A 24,875-nucleotide genomic window follows, 5' to 3' on the forward strand; every position below is an offset into this window, starting at 1 on the left:
GAACTCTACAGAAATTGAGACAATTATTCCCAGAAACCCAGCTCTACACGCTGTTTGAGTGTGCTTGTTTTTTGCTCCATACACCTCAGTCTCTGATTCATCCTTCCATGCTGGAGATGTCTTGGAAAGTAGAACTGCTTTGAGAATATAAAGATTGTTACAAAAGCCATGTTTTGTTGGTCTTCTTTTCCAGATCTAGCACCCTGTAGGTTAGCATGAAGCCTGAGTCCCTTTCTACTCATGCCAGTAATGGTTAAAGTACTGGAAAGTGGGGGATTAGCTTCTGTGCTTCAGTCTAATTTCTCTCACTCTCAGTGCTGATTTAATTCAAGATGGGAGAGGGAAGGGTGTACCACTACTGACTCCTAGACCAGACTCCCAAGCTATCATGGCAACTAAAGGAAGCAAATGAATCCTACCAGGTTGAGGGTCATGAGTTAGGAAGACCAAGCATGGCCATCAATCAAGGGAAGTAGACTTTAGTCTGGGAGGAGAAGCTAGAGTTACCTTAGCAGACCAGGCAGGCTGTAGTATAGTCAGAGGCGAGACGTGAAATACATGGTGACCTTTATGAAGCCCTGCCTGGGACGGGCATTTCTGCAGAACTCTTTAAAAGCATACCTTCATCACAATGAACTGTCATTGTTGCTTCTAGTGTAGCCTCTCTTACCCTGTCAGCTGATGGATGATGGAATCCACATAGCTAGAGCTGCCAATGCCCATCCCTAAACTGGCCGAAAAGACATCAGGCCTAAACTTCTGTTGGCTCCAATTTCATCGAAGGCTTTTTTTAGAAAAGAAACGTCAGACAATTTAGACATGTTCGTATATATGAGAAGTGGTCGTTATTCAAGTACCATGAAATGGCAGTCATCTCACTCTGAAATGAACCTGTTCTTATTCTTAGCGCTTTATCCTGTCTGTTACTGTTTTCTAAATAAATCTAGCTAGACGTTCTTGGCTCATGACTTCTCTGGGGTGTGATAATCTCCCTTATTCATCACTATTACTGTCATCAAAATTTGATGTTATGATGGGTACTCAGGATTTACTAAGCAACTGAACATAAGCATTTCAAATGTCCCAAGGGCTTACTGTCTTAGAAAAGATCAAGGCAGAATGATATGCTAAGGACATATGGCATAAATTAATTTAATTAGCATTTAAGGGTTTTTAAAAGACTCGGTGCATTTAATGGCAGCAGTGAGTAAAATCAGGAAAGTTTATGCAAAGAACAGAGGTAGGGAATGTGGTACGGTCTGAGCAAAAAAGACCATACCCAACAAAATGAAGACTCTTTCGTTCCAAAATTGTGCCAAGAGACGCACAGGGCAAATGGCAGCTCTGTGATGCGGTCAGAGTTTGCTTTCCTGATGGAACAAGACTGGGAAATCCGATTAAGAGCATTTTTGCTGGAATTGAAACTCAGAGTCACTAAGTATAGTCAGAATTAGAAGAAAAAAACACAGATGATGCCATTTATACTCATTAACCCCAGAGTAAAAGATGCCAAGTAATCCTGTGCTTGAAGAATTATCACTACCCTTCCAGCTAGCACTCACAGCTTGGTGAATTTTGGTAAATACCACGATATTTATAAGTGAAAAATGACAAGGTTGGCATTCTAGGAAAAGAGTTCAGTGGGGTTCAAAAGAAAGGTGATCAGCTTTGTCTGGAAGAAGACAAGGCAGACCAAGGCAAGAGAAATGAGGGAGCTGTATTTTAATTTGGGGAATAGATGACCTAGTGTGCCTGAGCAGAAAGGCATGGACAGGGGGCAGGTGGGGGGAGGCTGTGAGCCAGCTCTCTGCACCCCAGATCAGGAACAGAATAGATAGTAGTGTAAAGACTAAAACGTGTACTGTCCCTCAATACATGGGTGAAGTGACAACATTCGTCAGGATGTCCAACTGGACTTGGGGTGAGATGGGCTAGACTATTCTGGACGAAGGTCCACACAGAAGGAGAAGGTGTCAAGACACAACAGGACATAAAAGTGGAAATGCGGGGCCTCCCCTGGTGGCGCATGCGGTTGAGCACAGCACTGTGAAGCTGTCCGCAGCCTCTGCAGCACTGGTTCAATCCCGGCCTGCCGATGAGGGTCCCACATGGCACGGCAGACCTCTCCTGTCTCTCGCCCGCTGCTCCCCTCAGCAGTGTATTTCGTCAGTCTGCCTGTTCTGTTCCCCACTCTGTCTCTGGTGAATCCTCTCACCCTCCCACAATCTGGCCTGTACCCCGGTTCTTGCATAAATAAATCTTAAAAAAAAAAGTGGAAAGACACCAAGCTTAGTAAAAAGGGGGACGGAGGAGGTATCTAGAGCGAAGCAGAAGAGAAAATGGGCAGCAGCACTGAAGATGGGATAGAATCTTTCATGGGGGGCAGTTTCTAGGGCCGAGGTGGAAAGATGGTCACTGTGGTAAAGATCAGACAAAGACAAACTTGAAAGGTGACCACAGGTCTGAGGCATCCCAGAGGAGAGGAGGGAAGCAAGGGGTGAAAACAGGAAGGGGGTAGAGCACATTGGACTATGACTGAGGGACCAGAAGCGGGGGATGATGGCTTGGGGGCAAAGGAAGAGGGGGTCTAATGGAGGATTCGGGGGGGCTTGAGTGGTGGATGTGAGTTAAGAGCATACCACTGCAGAGGGCAAACCTAGATCCCTAAGACGGATGCTGTGATGTCAATCACATTCCCTAAGTAAAGATAACTTTTTAAAGAAGTGAAATAAAGCGATGAGTTAGAGAGAAGCACTGGGTATTCAGCACAAGAAAGAGTCGTGCGTCACAAGTGGTCCCAAGGCCAAACAGAAACATGACCCTCTGATGGAAAAGTCTGGCGTGAAGGATGACACAACAGAGAGGGGCAGGTCTTCTCTCGTTCTATTTAGTTGCATCTGGGAGCAAACCACTGGGTTGAAGGTATCATATAGACGGCGCCCAAGGTCGAAGGCATTCCTTGACTGGTAGAAGACTGGCCGCGTGGGCAGCCTCTCCGTTTCTGACGGCGTGAGGCCCGCCTGGACGGAGCACACATCCCTGCCTCAGCTCAGGAGGGGCGCTGCACGGCTAATCCCCCGCCGAATCTGGGCGGGAGACCTGGAAAGCGGCCTGCTCTAATTTGGCTCATTTGATGGTTTGTGCCAATAAATTTTTAACTTCTGCTCTCCAGGTGGCAAGGCTGTTTTATAACAAATTGCTGGCTAATTAGGGCATAAATGTTCTTTTCTTCATTTCCCCCTGACCTTGTTTGTTCTCTCCTGGCTCCTTACATGCCCCGGCTCCAGTCTCATTCTTCTTGTGTTTTTTTTTTGTTTTTGTTTTTGTTTTTTTACAATCTCTGTGATTTGCTTCTATTACTTAGCACTTTCAAGGTTTTCATCTCCATTTCCATTTTTTTTCAATTTGTTAAGCCTGACATCCTTTACTTCACTTTGTGCCTTTTTAGGATTTCTCTAAACCTAAAGTGGCAGTTTATTATGATGTGTGTGTGTGTGTGTGTGTAGGTCATATTAAATTATAACATTCTCTCGGTTTCAGGTGTATGACATTATATTATCTATTACAAAAGTGTCTGTATTTCTTGACCCTTAACCATGCCATTATTCTCTCTGTACCACAAATACACAACACGAGGCATTTCTGATCCTTTTCCTTATCCTCATGGGCTATCAAACTCTATATCTGAAATCTAGCAAACACATTCATTCACATGCTCCACCAGCATTTTTCTACTCCATTACTAAAATAGTATTCTATATTTTTATTTGTTTTTCATCATATGTTACAAAGTTGAAATTTCCCAAATATTATATGGGATGCCTTTTTTGTATGACATTCACAGGTAAAATCACAAAGGGTAGAAGCAAATCCATAAGAAGTTTCCTCACAATGTTTTGATATAAAACTACCTTTTCAGTTTGTTTTAAGGTTCTAATTTTAAATGGCTGTCAAGTATCATAAAATGTATACCAGGCAGGGCCTTCCTGGTGGCACAGGCGGTTGAGCACCGCACTGTGAAGCTGTCTGCAGCCTCTGCAGTGCAGCTTCGATGCTGGCCAGACAGGGAGATACCCACATGGTGCGGCAGGCCTCTCCTGTCTCGCCTGCTGCTCCCCTCAGCAGTGTATTTCAGTCAGTCTGCCTGTTCTGTTCCCCACTCTGTCTCTGGTGAATCCTCTCACGCTCCCGTGCATCTGGCCTGTACCCTGGTTCTTATATAAAAATAAATAAATCTTTGAAAAAATAATAATTAATAAATAAATAAAATGTATACCAGGCAGACACAAGAACAAGGACTACAGCAAAGCAACCCCACTGCGCACATGGCAGATGAAAGACCATCCTCTTGGGCAGCACTGGTGTGGCACGTTGTCATGGAGCGTGTGGTTAGTAAATATCGGGAAATCAGCTCCTGGTTAATGGCCTGGCAGGTGAAAAGCTGAGATGCCACTTGGTGTTAGAAACACTGCTTGTGCTCAGTGTCAAGCTGACCTGAGGCTCCTTCAAACAGCAGGTGAGGGGCATTGCTAGAGCTCTGCTTTGTCAAAACCAGCGTCCAAGTGCACTTTCTCATTGCAAGGATTTGATTTCCTTTTACTGTATTCTAGGCATGGGAGACAGAAGTCCAGGTAGAAGTCTGCCATTGAGGACTTCCATGATTTTGGCGAAGGTGCTCGACTTCTCTGAGTGTCAGTTCCCTCATTTAAAATAAGACAGCTGGATTTGTAAATTTTAAGTTAATTTTAGCTCTCTGTTAAGCTATTTTCAGCTCGAAAAGTTTTGCTCTCAAAGAAAAGTAGTATGAATCACTCATCAAAGTCAGTTGCATGCATGCACACACACACTGACATACATATACATTCACACATATTCACACACAATCCATATACACACACACACTCATACATATACACACATACATATACATACACTCACACATTTTCACACTTGTGCATATATATATACACACTCATGCTTTCACACACTCACATATATATACATACTCACACATGCTCACAAACATATATTCACACACACACACACACACTGACATGGGGGAGAAAGTGCTCATATACATATATAAATCTCACATTTATCATATATATATAAATCTTACAATGACAAAAAACATTTCCTTTATCATACACATAGGACTATATCAGTTCCTATAAGATTTGAGAGGCCCTATATCTGTCTAAATTTCAATTCTAAACATTTGTATTTGTTAGAGGTGCCACAGATGTACAAGACAATTGTCAACCCACAACTACGATCATAAATAAAAGTTACACTTTATTTCTCACAAAGCCATGCTCGGGATCACTTTCACAATGGCTTGGATGTTCTCACAGAGGGGGAAGTTCTCACTCTGTAGCAAGACACACGACTGCGGACGAGAATCCTGGGGGAGGTGAGTGAGCTAGGCTGGCAGGTGGGGATGGGGAGTGTTTCTGTCAAGGGGAAAAACAGAAGGAGGCCATGTGCCACCGTGGGGTGTGGGCCCCCCTAATCCCAGCTGAATCTCTCCCCAGCACTGCCTGCTGTTGTGTGTTTGCTCACAAAACAATCGGCACCTGCCTGTGGGAAACACGATTAACACAGGCACAAACTCACCATCGTGATCAACCACAGAGGAGTCCTGAGGGAGCTGGGTCCCCACAGCAAGAGAGATATTGAGGGAGGTGGAGGGATGCCCTTTGCAGACTCACAGCAGGCTAAGTGCCTGCCTGTCACACCCTAAAGGGCTTCAAATTCTAAAAGAATTAATGAGGAAAAATCCTCTAAGAATAACTAAAACACATCTTTAACACCTAGAAGCAATGCAATCTAAACCGGGCTACTAAAACCTCCCCCAAAATGGCTTTCAATGTGAGAAAAGCCCTATCTTTACATCTTCTGAAGAAAACAGTCATTTGTGTTTATAAAAGAAAAAAAAAAGTCAGTTTAATATTTTAGCCACCCCCCCAAATAAAATATATTATATTCAGCTGAATGGTGAATTTTCCTTAAAAAAACTACCATTTGAGCCCCTGGATGAAATAAAGAAGCAGAAAAAATATTTTTTCCTATCTCCCCCGAAATGAATTCAAATCCATTCAGTGGAAATCAGCAAGAAGTAACCCAATATCTACTAAATATAGCCCAGAAACGTGAGTTTCAGCTTCAAGCTTCTATTTGCATTATGGATTTAGTTTCGTGATTTTAGAAAGTAAAACTATTTTTATACGAGGCAAAATACCATTTCCATAATTCAGTTCGCTGACTGCCACCTTTACCAGTTTTCAAGATTTTGAAGTTATAATATAAAAGTACTTGCCTGTAACTGCCAGAAAATGAAAATAATTTGTAATTAATATCATAGACTTCAGTTTCTATCAGGCTTTTTCTTTTGTATCTGCTGCCAACTGAGAAAGTAGCAACACAAATATGGACTCAATGTTTCCTGATTGTGGCAAAAAGCATTCTTTTCACAGTGGAAGAAGCCATATGTGTATCATCAAAGAAATACAAATTTTAACTGCTGCATAGAAGAACATGAACTCAGAAAATGCATTTTCTTAGAAAGAGATGTTAAAACCCACCTTTCCCAGAATGTCTTATTTTAGAAGTGATTGTTATCAAATATCATTTATCTGCAAATATTGGTTTCAGATATGACTTGAAAGTCTTATCCAAATGATAACCAAGTATATTATTTAAGACACAAGGAAAAAGTTGTATTTTTTGCCACTATTGAACAATATTCAAAAATGATATCTATTATACATACACACACATATAAATGTTTTCCTCTAGATAGAGTTTTCACTAAATTTCATATCCAGTTTAATATTCCATATTCCAAGTACCTATATTACACTTATAGAAGCTGAATTTTAGTCAACTATAACATGGATTACTTATCTTCTGTGACCTAAATTGTTATAAACACCCCATTTCCTCAAGGTCACTTTAGGGTCAACAGACTTAATTACCTGTCATCATGGTAGGTATAGGGAAAATAATCCAATTGCTGCTGTAGAGAGAAAAGGCAAACCTGTAATCCGACTATTAAATATCTGAACTATGTGGCCTTGAAATTACTGGTCAAATAGTAAATTGTGGATAATTGCCACTGAACAAGTAGCTGCAAGAGATCATTTTCCCACCCAGGAATATCCAGTACATTTAAAGACATAGCCAGCTACATTTGCCTAGGAATCAGCCACCCATGTGATGTAACTATTTCTATCAAAAACATTCTAGGAGTTTCTGTTGGGCCACATAGTCTCAGTAGACTGAATTATTCGGACTATCCACTTCTACTAGTTATATAGTAAAATTGAACACTCTGTATTTAAAATACAGCTGCTCTGGATATTAAAGAAGGTGCCATAAAGGGGTGAGATATATTTATGTGGAAATATAGAGCCAGAAATATCGCCAGCAAATATAAAGACTATAATAAGACCCAAACTCACTGGTCATGTTTGGGGAACCACTACAAACAGTAAAACAATCTGAATACACAATAATGTTTTTATTTTAAAGTATTAAATTGGAATGTACACGATACTTGAGTTATAGATTAAACCATTCCACGGAAGCTTCCACGTGACCCTTGACTCCTGGGTTGGAACATGAGATTGTCATCATTGATCCCGCCGTACACAGGGGGGAAATAAGCAAACCCACCCTAGAGAAAGGAAGCTTGTTTGAATATCTGAAAAGTCAATGTATGATTTCCAAGCTAATAACCCACTTTAGACAAAAATCATAAATCTGTACACCGCATAGCATGAGGTTTACAAAATGATGATATTTCATTATCAAAACTTTCCACGATAACAGAAGACACACATCAAAACTCCAGGCAAATGTAAACTAGAGAATGATTAGAATGACTTTTCTAATCCAAAAATGTCTAAGTCATTTTCAAAATCCTCATATCTAAAACTCAAAATATAGCAAAATATTGCAAAGGTGTATGTGCATGTGGATATGATTTTTCCCAAACTCCATTATCATATAGGCAGCCTACAGAAAATATATCCTAACACCCTTTTTGAAAAAGATCAAATACTTCTGTGCAGTGAACTATCTTCACAGGTGGATAAATTATAAATAAAACTTTTCAAAAATAATAATTGCAATATTATCAAAAAGCAGCAATAAGGAGAACTTCGCTTTTCCACTGGATGGTGGTCAGTCTGAAAATCTGAAACAGTATTCAGATTTATCTGAAAATCCTCCAACAGTATTTCTTTATGTGATCAAAGCTTTTGTCAGAGTAAAAGTAAGTTCCCAGACTATACATGACCTGTTGCTGTTGCTCACAATCTACTTCCAAAGATCAGGCATGGAAACCACTTGGCAGCAAGGCATCAGGAAGTTTCCAGAGAGAACAGACCTTCTACTCACTCAAAAAATAGTTTAAAGTGCAAGTCTGTGCATGGACCAGCAGACAAATGCCTGATTGACCCCCAGGATAGCTGATCACTCGAGTGATTCTTTAATAATTGGAAAGAGGACCTTGCTGTGTAATCAGATTATGGAATACGTGATAGATTAGTGACATTTTCAGTTAGGATAAGCAATGAGAACTCACTAACAAATTTCGCTTTTACTGGAGAGGTTATGTTAAGGGTGTCAGCCTTTGGAAAATATAGTCGAAGCACAGATGGAAATACCAACATAGAAAGCATTCTTCAGTGCTGCGGTGTTCAGACTGAGAATTCACATCTGGCAGAAATATTCTGCAAGCATCTCCTCATATCAGTCAATAATTGCATAAAAATCATTTTCCTATATGGATTTAAATTTTTTAACTCTTTTTGAAAATAAATTCCTCAAATGTCTTTTAAATTCATTGACCAATCTGCAAAGGCATATTGATGAAATGGGTGTGAAACAGAAAGAAATCTCTGTCTTTGGTGGCACAAGGGGTTAAGATGCAACCTATGAAGCTAACCCAGCCACTGCAGCATGAGTTCAATCTCCAGCCAGGGAGATACCCACATGGTGCAGCAGACCTCTCCTGGCTTGCTCACTGCTACCATCAGCAGTTTATTTCAGTCAATCCACCTGTTCTGTTCCCCACCATGTCTCTGGTGAATCCTCTTACCCACTGCCCCTCTGGCCTGTACCCCATTCTTGTATGCATAAATAAATAAATCTTTAAAAAAAAAAAAAAGAAATCTCTATTTCTTTAATTCCGGATCCTATTTTAATTGACAAAAATGGTGTTGTATCAGCATAGCACAGGTGTTTGGAGGCCAGCAGAATGGCAAATTTGACATGGAGTAACATGTAGGGCCCACCATTTAGGAGCTATGGACATTCAACCAGGAAAGTGTTTTAATTACTTCATATATCAGTCTCCTAATCTTTAATATGGGCATGAGCTTTAATATGGGCAACTCACTGTATTATTGTGAAGATAAAATTATGTACCAGTGTAGCACAATGATTAGCACAAAATACTATGATAAGCTCTTAATCTATATTAAATTGCTTATGATATTATTACCATTACTGTAAAATGTTTTTCCAATGAGGTGAACTATTTTTCCCATTGAAGAATTTTCCTATAATTGTTCAGCTTCTTGGATAGAGTATCACTGATTTGAACAAGTTTTATTTCAGTAAATTGCATCATAAAGGGATAGAGAAGCTCCATTCTATTTTCATTATGTTACCATTGGGACTCCTCACTTGGCCCTTCTACAAAGGACCAGAATACCTTTTTGTATTTAGGAGACTGGTAAGTAGGGGATACTCTTGACATATAAATACGTGTTGTAGGGACAGAGAGGACATTTCCCCCCTACTTCTCTGAGTTCTTCTCAGGCTAGTCAAGCAACAAATTCACATCAGGCAGATTAATAGGAGAAAAGAGCAAATTTAACTATATATATATATATATATATATATATATATATATATATATATGCAAAAGCCACATGCATGTAGAATCTAAAATAAATGAGGCAAATGAGGGTATTTATCTCCTGGGCTAAGGAATGGGCTAGGGGTTTGAGGCTTTAAGAAGAGAGGCAGGGACTCACATGGCAAGGGGGGGTGACATAGACAATGAAGACTGCATGCTCTGTAACTACATCTAAGTGCTGCCATATAGATAGCTTTCTATGGCAGAAAGATTATATCTGGTAAAAACCCTAATTCTAGGTAGTATCCTGAATCCATTCTTTGATGCAGCATAGTAAAAAGAAGTTTTTCTTGAGTCTACAGGACTTCAATTCACCTCAGCATGAAATAATCCACAAGCCAAAGTGGCAATTCTTAGGAAGGCCAGTCTGGACATCTTGGGGGACCCATCCTTCAGTGTCAATAGAATATTCTTTTATTTTAATTTTAGAATACTCATTTTTTAAAGTTTGTTTCTCTGGGTAATAGATCTGGGACTGCACACAACTAGTCGTATCCCACACTTCACCCTTTGATGGGCTACTTGTGGGATGAAGAATGTAGCACTGTGCCCTGAATAGTCAAGCAATTCAAACCAAACGCCAGTCCACACTCATCCCAAGGCCTCATTATATGGACTTACCGTCTCAGATTATAGAAATGTGTTACTTGGAAACATTTACTCATGCTACTCAAATCTGGTTTACAAAATAGTCTAAAATTATAAAAACAAATGGGTAATTCACATTAAGGCTTTTCATAGTCACTTCTATAATTCACCAACTACATGCAAAGCATTGCCAAATTCTGAATTCTCAAAGTACAAATATAACATTCTCCAAACGTAATGTTACATATATGCTTCATTTTATTCCTGTCACATGTTTTGTTCTGTCATCTTGGGAAAACCAAGTCCCTTTCAAACTAGGGCATGCACTCTGTTATATAAATTCTACTCTAATATCTGATTTATGTGTCAACATTATCAAGCAACTGAAGCACCTTGAAGCTCACACACAAAACTTCTCTGCAGAGAAACTTCAGAGGCGAATTTCTTGGTCCTGCTGAACCCCCAGCTTTTCTGCACGACTCTGAAATAGATGGAGGAAGAGCTACTTGCCTGGCTTTTCCTCACTCCTACTCCTCACCCGTATGACCCAGGACGAAGCAGCCTCAGCAGGACGGAAGCACAATGTCGACTTCCCACAGACTGTGGGACATGAACAGGTGGGTTGCAGAGCAGACCAGATTTTCTTTGGGAAATTTAGAAGAATCTTCCCAAGTCTAAGGGTGACAGTTTGCCCTTACTCTGCCCCCCACACCTGTCCCCATTACAGGCTGGTGGCCTAGCAATGCACAGGCCCCATAAAGCCCTGGGACGGTAGGAAGACTTTTAGGAATCCATTGTCAGGACAAGCATCATCTCCTCACACTGCTGCAGAACAGAACTATCAATTCCGACAGGTCACTTGAAAGTCTATTCATTCATCATCCAAACAGGAGCTATTGAACAACATTTTCACACAAACAATGACATGTGGTAGATAATGCTGAGCCTAAACTGCATGGATAATTATTAAATATAAATGCTACAGTCAATGCTAATAACGTACACAGACCAAATTCACATGTAGACCTGGTCTTTGGAATTTGACGGGTATCTCCCTGTAAGAGGACCCTGAAATGCTATACTGTGTCAACTATATGGAAATACAGTCACGCCAGCAGTACACCTCTACCACAGGTCTGCTTGGGAGAAATCTTAGCAGCTATGCATAGGAGTTTTAATAAACTCACAGGGTGGACAGTTCTAATAGTGCTGACAGCATCTGTAAACACAGAATGAAGAGTGGCTGTGCTCAGTCTTTTTCCTTCCTGATTCTTTAAAATATTGGCTCACTGCCCCTCCTCTGTGCAGTGATTACAAGGAGATGATGATACAAGAGAAGAAAGCACCCCGCCAGCACCCCCTCTGAATTCAGGACAAGCATTTAGAACACCTGAGGAAAGGTTCCCCAGGGGAAAGCGCTATGTGAAAAGAAAACTGGAATCCTGACGCAAGAAAAATACCAATTTCTCACATGTTATCCTCATAATATTTTGTCTTTTTTAAAAATTTTAGTCTTTTAAAAAAATATATTAGAATAGGGCCTCCCAGGTGGTGCAGCAGGTTGAATGTTGTGCTGTGAAGCTGTCCGCAGCCTCTGCAGCGAGGGTTCAATTCCCTGCTGGCCAGGGAGATACCCACATGGCACAGCAGACCTCTCCTGCCTTGCCTGCTGTTCCCCTCAGCAGTGTCTTTGGTCCTTCTGCCTGTTCTGCTCCCCACTCTGTCTCTGGTGAATCCCCTCACCCTCCAGTGCCTCCGGCCTGTACCCCAGCTCTTGTACAAAAATAAATACATCTTTAAAAAGATATATTAGAATATACTTGCCTAAACTAATTCAATTTGCTACATAAAAATATTTATTAAGAATGTAGCTAAAGATTAGCATTTTAGTAAATTATTGCATTAATATAATTATACAAAGATTACTTACTGATACTTGGTGAAACATCCTAGAATGTTCACCTTTCACTTTTAACTCCTTCAAAGGTCCAAAATCTACACTGATTCTAATACTTATTTCTGTTTCCATTTTTTTTTTTACTCCTAAGCACCCCCTCTTCTTTAACCCTGAGTGTTCTCAGAAGTGGCAGTGTCATCACTGTGTTTATCTGAAGGGTAGAAGGTGGCCAGTGGTAAAATGACTGCCTAAGAGCCACCTTCCACTCCAGTAAAGAGGACAAGGTTTGTGCACAGAAATGTGTGGTCCACCAGGGAAGTGAAAGTCAGGAATATTATGTCCAAGGATCTGAAAACCCTAACAGGAGCTCAGCCCAGAGCCAACCCAAAATGATGTCAACACACCAAGTGGACAAACACGCAACAAATGTAATAATAACCAAGTGAGGGCCTCCCCTGGTGGCACAGTGGTTGAGCACCGGGCTGCAAAGCTGCCCGCAGCCTCTGCAGCACCAGTTTGATCCCAGGCCACATGGCACGACAAACCTTTCCTGCCGCGCCTGCTGCTCCTTTCAGCAGCGTATCTCATGAGTCTGCCTGCTCTGCATCCCCGCTCTGGCTCTGGTGAATTCTCTCACCCTCCCGTGGTTCTGACTGTGCCCAGTGCTTGTATAAATAAATAAATAAATAAATAAATAAAAATAAATAAATCTTTTAAAAAATAATAATAACAACCAAGTGAGAATGGCCATTTTGAGATAACATGCTAAGACTTAGGTGTTCCTTTATAAGTGTTCTGGCTACATGCCTGGCTGATCCATGCCAGTATGTCTTGAGGTAAAGGCAGAAGGTTGAATATTTGGATAATTTTCAAAAGGTGTCCTTACTAGACTGAGGTGCCTGATAACATTTGGAAGCTTATTTACTGGCATTTACTATTGATAAGAGGAATAGCTGGCAAATACAATTACAGAGGGGACAAGGGTTCAAACATAAGATGAGTGATTAAAGAGGTAAGTGCTATAGGAAGAAGACACAGAATAAGACGTGTTCTAATATCTAAGCCTAGAACTGACAACAGCTCAGAGATTAAGGTCAGCTGTGTCAAGGAGAGTTCACCCACCAGATTAATGACCATGAACTACAAGAGATCTTACAACAGTTTCCTAATGTTTCGTGTTACTTGTAATTACAAAGCTTGCCCCTCCCGGATTGCCCATGTGTGAACTTCCTTTGTACTCAAGTGCTACCATAATCCAAGGCTCACCCACTGGTAGGGCTAACTTTTTGTAATAAAATCACACTGACCTCTTTCCCTTATCCAGGGTCTTCTTGAATTTATTTTGGGGCATACACAATATAATTCTTATATCATGCTCAATACTTACTCCATTATACTTAGCACATTCCTCTTGGTTGTTCTTTACTTTTTTGTGGGATATAAATGTTTACTTGGTAGCATATTTTATAATGGGTGTGAGTATTATAATAATTCTAATATTTCTCTGGATTGGTCACTACCTGTTTGTTAGAAATGTCCGTTTAGCTCAATCAGATTATAAATTCCATGAAGGGGGCAAACATTGACTTTGAGTCCAGCAATGCCACACCAGCAAAGACACACCTAGCAAACTAACATTAAATTGTTGAACTGAAGGACCATTCCCATGCACTCAGAGGAAACATCAAAATTATATTGAGTTTAACAAGCTTATCTTAGAAATTAAAGGTGATTGAGCACATTAGAAACAAAGGTCTTTGTCTTTGTGAGTATAAGCACAAATGACAGTCAGAGAAGATGATGGCTGTCTGCAAGATAACAGAAAAGCATAAATAAAAACCAGGTCTGATAACTATATAGAAGCTCATCCTCTAGATTAAGGTGTATCATGAACTAGAACATACCTTACCAACTCACTCCAGCTTTTTTAAAACTGACCTTCCCTCAAGGGCTGGCAGGTGTTAATGGATTTCAAAGGAAAGAGATACCCTACATATTTACTTGGTCTCAAGTGTATAAAATAGCTCAATTTTTCTACCCAAGGATTGCTCCATTTATTAGCATGCCCAACTCTGCATTTTCAAGTAAAGGAAACTGAGACGTTTGTTGTGATGTATCCTGCCAATGCTCCCTGACATAAAAACAGACAGAGGGGCCTCCCTGGTGGTGCAAGAGGTTAAGATGCAAACTACAAAGCTATCCACAGCCACTGCAGCACAAGTTCGATCCCTGGCCAGGGATCTACCCACATAGTGCAGCAGACCTCTCCTGACTCACCCGCTGCTCCCCTCAGCAGCGTATTTCAGTCAGTCTGCCTGTTCTGTTCCCCACTCTGTCTCTGGTGAACCCTGTCACCCCCCCTACACACACCTCTGGCCTGTACCCCAGTTCTTGTATGCATAAATAAATCTTAAAAAAAAAAAAAAAACAGGCAGTGGTTTTGTTTTTGCTACCAACCAGAATTAGAACAGAATCCAAGTCAGAAAGAAAGACAGTTGAGGCATATTTATAATTTAGTATGTTCTGTCTCTGGACATGGCAGTAACAAATCCAGGTTAAAACTCTTAAATGTATTCCAAAAGGCAGTTGCATGTTTCTTCAGAAAATTAATCAGGAAGGAAAAGGAAACCTCAGATACTTCTGAAAATAGGAAAAATTCCATAGGACAATTACTGAGGCTATCATGCTAACAAAGTTTCTCAAGAGAATAATTAGAACCCAAGTTGTAAATATAGGATGAACTTTTTTAACTAGCTTGAAATTTAATGTCTAAGTCACCTGAAAATACCTATCCACTTATTCTGTTATTTTATCCCTTTTTGTGGATTTTCATTGTCTGTATAGGCTGACTGAAACGTCTAACCAAGACATCACAAAATGTGACAGAAGCAAAAGGAGGGAAAGAAGTGGTCCTGCTTGGGGGTATATTTGCAGACAACCAAGAAAGAGATCACCATTACATCTTACTCCCATGGATTCGAGAAACTGAGCAATTGATGCAAGATAAGAAGGGACACGGGTTGGAGGGCGGATATCTGGAAGATCTCTTAGCAGAAGTTGAACATGTGGATACCTTAAAACTTTGCAAGAGACACAGAGCTAAGGATGTGACCTCTACGGACACAGCTAAGCATGTGATTTCTATGGGAGAAATGGTTCAAAATATGTCACTTGTTGCATAGTAAGCAAAATGTCTCATTTCTCACCAAGTCTCAGAGTTAATAGTTCCTCATCTACAAGACTCTCATCATAAACCTCAGTGAGAGTTAGTGTGAAGATCAAATGGGATGGCATATGGAAAGCAATTCTACACAGAGAGTAAGAGTAAGAAAATAAAAAATGCCTTCTCCTCTCTGGTGTCATTGCTGTTGCCATCTAGACTTAAAGGAAACAAATATAAGAACCAAACAATAACCCAACACATTTATTTGAAATGAGGGAGTCTTCTTTCTAAAATAATGTGGCTTCCTGATTACTGAATACATTCGAAGGTCTAAACCCCAGTGTAAAAAATCTAAGAGTTGGGAACCTTTTAAAAATCCTCAAAAGTGACTGAGCAGATCTGAAGTGGGTCCTAAGTATTTTATTCATGCAGCAGGCAAGCCAAGAAGTTCTTTTTGTTGTAGTCAGACGGTAGCATTATGCTCTAAAAAAAGATATTCTAGAATTAATACCTAGCTGTTACTTACCTATGAAATTAGCATGAAAAAATCCATATCATAAATGTGGGTAGAAAGAGATAAAAACAGAGATGTAAACAGACATAGAAAGAAAATTACAGAAGGGATTTTTTTTTCCCATCCAATGAGAAAATTTCCATCACCCCTGACAGATGGTCATTTCAAATACCTTTAGAAATGGGGAATCGCTTGTCTTCAGGCAACACATGCTATTTTAAGCTTTAAATTGGGGTTATAAAAAGGCATTTGGAAAATTGAAGGAATGGAGATGTTGTTCAGGATGAATTATACATGAAAGTCTTTCTAGACTTGATGCATCCATATAAGGCACCAGCTAAATTCAAAACCTAATTTGACTGCTAGACTATATGAACTTCCAAAGGTGGTATGTTACCTGATTTCACTAAAACAGTCATATTTTCTGTCACTGCTGCAAAAATAAACCTTTTAATATGTTTCCCATTCACATTTCAGTGGTATATATAACATTTCACTCACACATCTGCCACCACTTCCATCTTCCTCTTTAGACACTGCAAGTAAATAGCAGTAAAAACACGTATCATCAAAATATTTTGCATTGTTCACAAATATTTTCAAACAATGATCAAGATCAAAACAACTTCATTGACTCTAGATATCCCTCCAAGCTATTTTATCTTACTACTCTGTTAGAAACAACAGAATTTACACTTTAATCTTCATACAGTTATTCCACCAAGCGAGTGAAATTATTAAGCCAGTTAATTATTTACTTGTTTGAAGAACAACTCACAAAGCCTACTGGTTTGAGATGATCCCATGGCGTGTGATTGATGCTGACCATTTTCATGTCATTGATGTAAATTATCAAAGGTGTCTGCAGTCTTTTCTGGTACAAATCCAATTCATGCCATTGATATGAAATTTTCAAATGAATAGGGTTGGGCACGAATACGGTCTGGGATTATTTCATCTAAGCTGTCAAAATATGATCTAGAACAGGGTATTTTATAGAGTTGTTTGGCATTTAAAATAGGCTAAGAACTCTCTCACTGAGATACATTTCACCTGTGTCCCAAAGCTTCCTTTTAGCCTAGGATTCCAGCTGAGAATCAGCAGTTCCCAAGTCCTGTTCTCCACAGAGTCACTACCACAACATCAACCCCAACTCTACAGCTTGAGCAATATTTGTGTAAAATAACTAGGCCTTCAGGAAATGTTTTGAAGTTTTATATGAAAAAGGTTTCGATAAATGTTTTGACCACACGGCTATCTGATTTAGTTTCCTTGGACACTAAAGAACACCCAATCCTAAATAAAATCTCTCTCTTGCAAAGTAGCTTTGTGTTCAAGCTTGGAAAAAACAAAACCAGCTGTGACCCTCCAGAAGGTAACCTGGCACCGTCAGCTCGGCCTTGGTGTTCTGCTAAACGTAAATGATTTCACCAAGCATCAACAACACACCAGGTCACAGTGACAGAGCAGGACACAAACAGCCCACTCCCTCATGGTGTCTCAAGACAAACAGAACACAAACGTCCAAGCCACAAAATGCCAGACACCCCTCTCTCCTGCCAAATAAGAGGTCGCTGCTTCTTTAGCAACTACGGTTTTTGACTGTCCCTCCATAGCCCAGAGCTATTAGGTTTACAAAGTCATAAATGTTTCTTGGCAGGACCCAATTTGAAGGAAGCCCCCCTTTCTTTGACCCTCCCCAAGTCACTCATCCAAAGTCCAAATCTCATGAGTCCCTCCTGACACCCAGTTACTGAGCTACCCAAGGCACCCCAGGGCGAGCCTCCTTCCTTAGTGCAGTAAGTACTAACCCCACACACTCAACCTAAGTGTGTTGCTGGTGGTCTTTGCATGGAGAGCAGGGAAAAGCTCAATTACTGAAGCCAGACAGTCGTAAGAAAAGTGAAAAGAATTTCTGCCTTTAAGATATTCACTAAAATTCTGATATAAAATAATCTCCTTCAACTTATTTTCTCACTGTGGGTTTTGGGGCAAAGAACACTTCCATCCCTCGGAAGAATGACTTCCGTGGGATTAGAATAAGCAAGGGAATTATGGTTCATCTGTTAGATATTTACTAGAGGGCGAGGCACGTTTTCAAGGCGTATGATTCAGCATGTTATATCAACACTCAGGCCACAGGGCACCTGGTGGTCCCTCATACACGCTACTATAGACAATCCTACAGTGTCTGTGATGTGAAACTCTAGTAGAACAAACAGCCTGATGTGATATTGACTTTGTTCCAATTCTTGCTTTTCTCAAATTTTATGCTTATTAGGAATGCTTATTTCCTGATTATTATTTCTTCATCAAAGCATAGTTAATGGTCTAGTTTCCAAACAGGAAAAATGAAAAATTTAACTTGTCTGCTGTGCAAAGATATGAAACAGTAATTGAAAGACCCAGAGCACATCTATGTAAATCTAACACTTAGTGTGAGATAAAAGTTTCCAATTATAGGAAACAACTTTTTACATTTTGAAAAAGACTACTAGCCTTTGCAAAGTATCAGTGTGATATTCTGCCTCTCCTAAAAATATAAACCTAGTTTGCTTCTACAGGACTAATTCCAATACATAATTTCCATTTAAGGGAATCATAGCCACCCCAAAAAGTTATTGCCATCAACATTGTTTCTAATTGTCGTCACAGTGTATCAAAGCTATATATACACACATATATATCTTTATAATCACATACATATATAATACATATATATCTTTATAATATATACATATACATGTGCATATATATAATACATATATCTTTATAATATATACATATATGATGTATATATACATGTATACATATACATATAATACATATGTATCTTTATAATATATACATATATACATTTACACATTTATATAGATATATACATGTATACATTTATAACATGTATGTAATGTATATATGTAAGATGTATATATACACATATCTATATATCTTTTTAATATGTCTTTATAATATTGTAATATATATATAGTGTGTGTGTGTATATATATATATATATATATAAAACAAATTATTCACATTTTACAGTGAGGGTGTAGATCAGAGAAATTAAAGGATATGCTCCAAATAGTCAATGCTAAAGGATAGAGCTAAGATTCAATCACACTCATACCTGATTGGACAAGATAAAGGATGTTTATGTGTGCGTATTCTTTTCCTTTTAGGTGAAATTACTTTAAAAGTCAATATTCATTATGTTCTAACAGTTTATTTGATCTATACCTCTGCATGTGTACACAAACACACACATTCTTAACTTGCTATCAATTTACCATCATTTCAACTACAAGTTTGGAAAATATTTTAAAACCTAAATACATGTTTGAGAAAATAAGCTTTTAAAATATTAGTTATCATATGTAACCATTTCATCTTCTCCACCCTCTCAAATATGTTAAGATGGCTTTGGTCATGTGAATTTATGATCATTCCTCAGAGCTTAAAATCCCTTTTAAATATTCTCTGTCCTGCTAGTGGTTCTGAGTATATTGTTTCTATTGCAGAGCAAGGAGTTCAAAGAGAAATTAAAAAGATTTTAAAAATATATTATAAATTCAAGCAAAAGTTCCTCTTTTTCTTTCATTTCCTTATCTCTTGCTCTCGAGTTATTTGTTGTTGGTTTTTTTTCTGTTTTTTGAAATGTTGCTCAAGCAGCTCTCACTGTAAAAATGCCCTAGAGAGCTAAGAGCTCCAGACTCCTTAGGTACAAAAGACATCCCACTAATACTCTTGCCTGCCCTGAATTATCCTTTTGCCTTTATCAGATTGCACCACTATCTCCATGCTATTATTAAAAAATTATCATGTGTGGGCATGCTTATTTTTATCAAGTCACATGGCACCATACAAACACCCTGATTTCTCATTTGCTAAATATAATGATCATTTCATATCAGAGCTTCCCATGTATTTTGATTTTTTTTTACATTGTGAGATATTTAGCATACCAGAGATTGAGAATTTTGAGACACAATCAAATTTCAACATTATCAAAATGAAAACATGTATTCGTTCATGATAATTATTTCTTCCACCTGCGTTTTCAAAATTCCAAACCACCTTGCAATGGAGTCCATGCACCTTGGAGCTCTAATCTTATATGCTACCAATATGCTGGCCTCGGGAGATGAATGGATTTTAGAATTTCTTTAGAAAGCATCCCTTTCAGAGGTGGGACTCGAGGAGCTGGGAGGCTGCAACAGTGTACCAGTAGTCAGGCCATAAAGAAAGAAGCGCCGGCATTGGGTGGGGCTGAATAGTTTTCATCTTTCCTACTGTTTCTTACTGGTATCATTTCCACGAAAATCCAGGGTCTGGGAACACATGCCAGGGTCATAAATCCTACAGACTGCTTTGTGTGTCCCTCAGCCCTCTCAGCCCCATCCCATCTTCCGCTGTTTATCTTCATCAGTGAAAGAGCCATCACACTGATGTCTGGGAAAACAGCAGAGGAGCGCAGCAAGCCAAAGACACATCACGCTGGGGGTCCTCTGTGCCCTGTCAATGCCGTCCTTTCTCCTGGGGAAGAGCACACTTAACCTGGCACCGAACAGCAATCACCACCCAGCCATCTCTGGATCACCCGAGCCAGCACAGCTGGACACACATCTTCCTTTTGCTTCACCATCCACCTGGCTTAACACTTTGTTTTAAACTCACTCATTCTAAAGCTAAAGTGTCTCAGCAGAAGCATCCATCTGTGGCCACAATATTCAATAATCCACATGCCGAACACACCTTATCTCTGTTCACTCCACCGCGCTCCAGTCACTGTATCCATTATGAACGTGCTTCCTTGCCTGTTCTCAGAAAGCAGCAGCCTGAACCATCCTCTTCAAAAAGCAGTGCCTGGCACGGCTATAGTCTTTAGTTACTCACAAAGCTACCCGGCTCCTCTAGCCTTGCTCATCTTGCATGCATACACACACACACACACACACACACACACACACACACACACACACACACACCTATAGACAGGCGTTCCTAATTCCGGCGATTTACCTTTTTGGGTTTCTTTCTTCTCTGACTACTGCCATTGAACTTCTCTCCACTGTCGCTTTTCTGAGCTGCATCTTCATTCATCATTTTGAAGAGTTTGGAAAGAAAATAGCTCTGCCATTAAACCCTGCCGCCCTTGCAGACCACTAGCGAGTGTGCACTTACTGGAGGGAGGCGGAGGAGGAGAGGTTGGAGGAGGAGGGGTAGGGAAGGGGCTCACACTGGGAGGGTGAGCACAGCGATGTTACCATGGCAGCAGCTGCCACAACTGTTTATCTGACTGCATTGTTAAATCCGATTCCACCAATTACCGTCAGGGACGGGCTACAATGAAGAAAGCCTTGGGAAAAGAATGCCAGGGACTCGAATGATTTGGGAACTCTGCTGGTCGGTTTTGACACACCCTCCTTGCCATTAGCTCTCAACCTACACACAAAACCTGCACTTCGTTTTCTTCCTACAGGCACTTCAACAGGGCACAGACGCGGCTCACAAGGAGAAAACTACCACATTGCGGAGTGTGTCTCTGAATCTGAAGAGGCAAGAGGAGGTCACTCAAGGAAGAGGACTGGCTATTGACATCCTGAAATGAATCTGAGAAAGTCACATGTTAATGACCTTATTCACTTTATCTCAAATGATAATCTTTCAAAACTCAGCCCAAGGATGACGACTTCTGCCAAAAATGCTCAAGAACTGCCCGCCCAGCAACCAGGCCACATGGACCAGTCCCTCCCCTGCGCCTCTCCCTCTGCACACGGCGGCAGGTGCACCTGGGCCACCACCGCACCTTCCCAAATGCCTTTTCTTGACAAGCCAGAAGCTTAAGGCTCAGGAGTGTGGGTGTGAGTATGTGAGTTGTGTGACTGTGTGTGTCAAAAAGGGAAAGTGTTTGTGTGAGTGTAAGTGGGTGAATTGTGTGTGTATGTTTGTGTGATTGTGTGACTGTGTATGAGGGGAAGAGTTGTATAAGTCTGTATATGTGTGAGTTGTGTGTGAGTGTGTGATGGTGTGAGTGAAAGGAAAAGTGAGCATGAGTGTGTATAAGTGTGTGAGAGTGTATGAGAGGGAAAAGTGTGTGTGAGGGAAAAGAGTGTGTGAGAGTGTATATGTATAAGTTGTGTGTCAGTGTGTGTGAGAGAGAAAGGGAAAGATTGTGTATGAGTGTGCATTTGGATGAGGAGACAGCACTGAATTTTCGAGAACTAAGTTCACAGTACATTAAAGAGAGTTCATCAAACTTTGGAAAATACATAAATGAGACACTTTGAGGAATGCAAGTATAAGAAATCACAGAGTTAAAATATTTTATAACTAATCGTAGAAATCTTCTTAACTTAATTCTGTCAACTGATAGATAACACACAATCCCTGCTCTCAGGGAGCTTATAATATAAAGTTCCAGAATACTTTTTTTTTTTTTAAAGATACTTGAACACGATTTTAAGTGGTTCTTACAGTTCTAATGGGATGTATCCAGACAGACATTATTGCATTATTGTATCCACTCGATAACTGACTTTATTTTTTTTTAAGATTTATTTATTTATTTATACAAGCACTGGGTACAGTCAGAAGCGCGGGAGGGTGAGAGAATTCACCAGAGCCAGAGCGGGGAGCAGAGCAGGCAGAAGGACCGAAGCACACTGCTGAGGGGAGCAGCGGGAGGCAGGAGAGGTCTGTGCACCATGTGGGACCCTCCTCCCACATGGCCGGGGAGTGGCCGGGAGCAGCCGGGAATCGAACCAGAATACTTCTTGATGAGAAAACTGGGCTTGCTTTTATAATAAGAAACCCAGTGTCATCTATTGAGCTTAGGTGGCCATATTTGCCTTTTTAAACACAATGAACTGTGCATGCAACCAGAGCTCACTGTTTCGTACAAATTCAAGTGTGTAGATGCTAAACACTCTCCCCTATTCCTAGAAAACAAACTCAAAGAATAATGCGTAGACTACTTAGATGTGAAAGTAGAGAAATGATTAAATCAATGACATTATATTTATAGCTATAAACACACTTTGAATGTTGAGGGCGCCTGTATCAGAAGATGAAGACAGAGCTATTTTAGATACAGTGTCAAAGAACTCTTTCTAGAAATCACAAAAGTCTAACAGAAAAATACTTCCTACAAGAAAAAGCCTACCAAAGTTTGGGACTCTTCCTTCCGGGAAACAAGGCAAGAAAAACCCCCCTTCTCTCCCCACTGCTGCTGGGATTGCTCCTTCTCTCTGCCTTAGCATCCCAAGAGTCCTGCCTCCTCCTCACCTACAGTCAGCCCCTCATCAGAGCCCCTGCCTCCTTCAGCTTGAGCAGACCCAACTCACCCATGGTGCCCTGGATCCCACAAGCAAGTGAAAGAGACAATGGATCTCTTAAAAAAAAAAAAAAAAAAACACACAACTGCAGGATCTTCTGTAGAAACCTCTAGAAGTTCAACTCCCACTGTTGCCAGAGCCCATAATATCCTCTCACTCCTCTACTGTCCGCTCACCCATGGTGCCATCCTTACTGGATCTATCTTAGGAGCAGCCACAGCCTGGCTTGATTTACTCAACAAATATGTATTGATCGCCTGGAAGTACGCACTAGGGATACACCATCTTAAACACCCAGGGTAGAATGGTGAACAAGAGAGGAATGTTTTTGTAATTTTGATGCTTAGAGGCTAACAGGGAAAGTAGTCAGCAAGCAAAAATAATAGTAGTAAGCACCTTGGGAAGAAAAGTAGCATAAGGAGTGAGAGGAGATGGATACTACTTTAGATTAAGTGCCAAGGAATTCTCTCTGGAAATCTAAATAAAGGACCAAGTCAAGGAATTATTTGGAGGAAGAATATTCTATGCAAAGAGAATAGCTTTGTAGACTGACATCTTGGCAAACACATTGGGAGACGGATATTTCTAAGAGAGTTAAGGGAGACTTCTCTAGCAAGTGAATTCATAGGAGAGCTGGGTTAGGAACACCTTTTATACCCCTTTGAAATCACAATGTTTTTTTTTTTCAATCAATGGAGTTGGATGTCTAATTAGGAACCTAATTTTTCTTTCTCCATCACTTCTTCAATGTTAAGTCATATGTCAATACTTTATAAATCAGTAACTTGTGATGACATTCAGACAGCTTCCTGAAACAGTGCCTTCCCTGACAACATCCAAATATACGGTACATGATGCTAAATACTCAGATTCAAGCCTCTAATTTTAACCATGAGCTATAACCTCCTGCCTGCCTGGTGTTGTTCTAAAATGTAATTTAGAATAAAGTAAAAAGCTCAGCAAGTAGACATGTTAAAAGGTACTAGTAGCAGTAAGTCCATTACAGGTCAGAAGGTGTATTTTCCTGCATATGGAGAATGTCTAACCAGGTGCTATGGTGTTGTATTTGATTGGATTCCTCTTTTGAAGCTTTCAGTCAATTTCTCTGAGTGTCTCTGCCTGGCACTCTGAACTTTCTATTCTCATAATATAGTTTTTAGTGGGTACATGCCCACTGCACTCTAAGCTCCTTGAAGGCAGGATTAATATCTATCTGTACATCCCACAAGAAGCCTAGCACATTGCATGACCTACAATAAGGGCTCAGGGGTTACTGTTAAATGCAACAAAGAAACATGTTTGATATTTACCACCAGTATTTATTTATGGTTAAACTTCTGATGAGTATGTTTTTCATTTCTAGATTTTCCTTCTCTTGGTGCTCCTGAGAGCTAGGGACTGTATATTATTTCAAATAAGATTTTTAAAGATATTTGAAAATTGGA

The sequence above is a fragment of the Talpa occidentalis genome, unplaced genomic scaffold (genome assembly GCF_014898055.3).
Source record: "Talpa occidentalis isolate TD23 unplaced genomic scaffold, MPIMG_talOcc4v2.1 talOcc4.13, whole genome shotgun sequence".
In the NCBI taxonomy this organism is placed as follows: domain Eukaryota; kingdom Metazoa; phylum Chordata; class Mammalia; order Eulipotyphla; family Talpidae; genus Talpa; species Talpa occidentalis.